At 40.9% G+C, this 1,222-nt stretch overlaps 1 non-coding gene across 1 annotated transcript; it reads left to right on the forward strand.

Annotated features, from left to right (window-relative positions):
* Positions 1–669: 669 nt before the first annotated feature.
* LOC138882436 (small nucleolar RNA R71) lies at positions 670–776 on the forward strand. Its single transcript, XR_011404040.1, has one exon. It is a non-coding gene; the product is annotated as a small nucleolar RNA R71 (small nucleolar RNA).
* The last annotated feature ends 446 nt before the right edge of the window (positions 777–1,222 follow it).

Consider the following 1,222-nt stretch of genomic DNA (forward strand, 5'->3'; position numbering starts at 1 on the left):
TAGTTGCAATTTTCCCCACTTGTCTTTCCAAGATCCGCAAACCTGTGCAAAGTTCTTTGATGGCTGCACCATGAGCATTTAATCTCTTATCTGTCTTGATAATGAAAGATTTCATAAGATCATCTAAACAGACTGATTTGGCTATTGAGGCTGAAACTGCAGCCTCGGCTGATTCACAAAAATATGAGCTCCATGTCCTTGAAATCTGGGGTTGTTCTATTGCAATGCATTTGCAATACCCCTAGGTGCACTCCATGAAAAATAGGGGTGATTTTGACCCATTGCATTGAAGTTATAATTTCGCACAACATTCACTTCCTGCATTGAGGCTTAACACTCATGAGTAGGGTGCCCTCTTCCACATATGTCATATGCTGCATGAGGCTCATTATGTATCGAGGCTAAGGTCAACTTCCTTATTTCTTTGGCCATGACATCAAGCTGTACCTGCATAGATGTGTTAGCATCAACCTGTTGAACACCAGTTGATCTTCTTGTTTCAGCAATCTCAGAGGGCCACTGATTTGCATCTTCAGATAACTCATCTAGAATTGTGTCTATTTCCTTTAGAGTCTTTTTCATCAATGGGCCTCGAGCTGCATTTCTCAATGTTCTATGCGAGGCCGGTGTCAATCCATCCCAAAAGTCCTAAGTTGCATCCAGAGTTCAATTCCGTTATGTTGACACTTTCTAACAATATCCTTAAACCTCTCCCATGCTTCCAACACAATTTCAATCTCGTTCTAGCAAAACTTATGGATTTCTCTTCTGAACTTGCCCGTCTTAGCTAAGGAGAAATATTTAGCAAAAACTATTCCGGTCATCTCCTCCCATGTTCTAAATGATCCCTAAGGCAAGCTTCGAAGCCAGTGCTTTGCATCACCTTTGAGTGTGAAGGGAATGCTCTTAAGTAAACTGTATCTTGTGACACACCATTGTATTGAAAGTGTTCATGATCTACTCAAAGTCCATTAGATGATTGTTTGGATCTTCATTCTACTTTCTTCGAAGACACAACAATTTTGAAGGGTTTGAAACAACACTTGCATCAACTCAAAATTGTTAGCTGCAACTTGGGGAGGTCTCACTCTGGATAAACCTTGGTTGTAGACCGATCTAGAATAATCGGCAAGTGGTCTCCCAATACTGGGAGCTATGTTCTGAACTGGTCTGGAACAAAAAGTTGATTCTAAGAAATTCTCCAAGCCTTCTCCTCTTCGTA

The sequence above is a fragment of the Nicotiana sylvestris genome, chromosome 11 (assembly GCF_000393655.2).
Source record: "Nicotiana sylvestris chromosome 11, ASM39365v2, whole genome shotgun sequence".
Classification (NCBI taxonomy): Eukaryota; Viridiplantae; Streptophyta; class Magnoliopsida; order Solanales; family Solanaceae; genus Nicotiana; species Nicotiana sylvestris.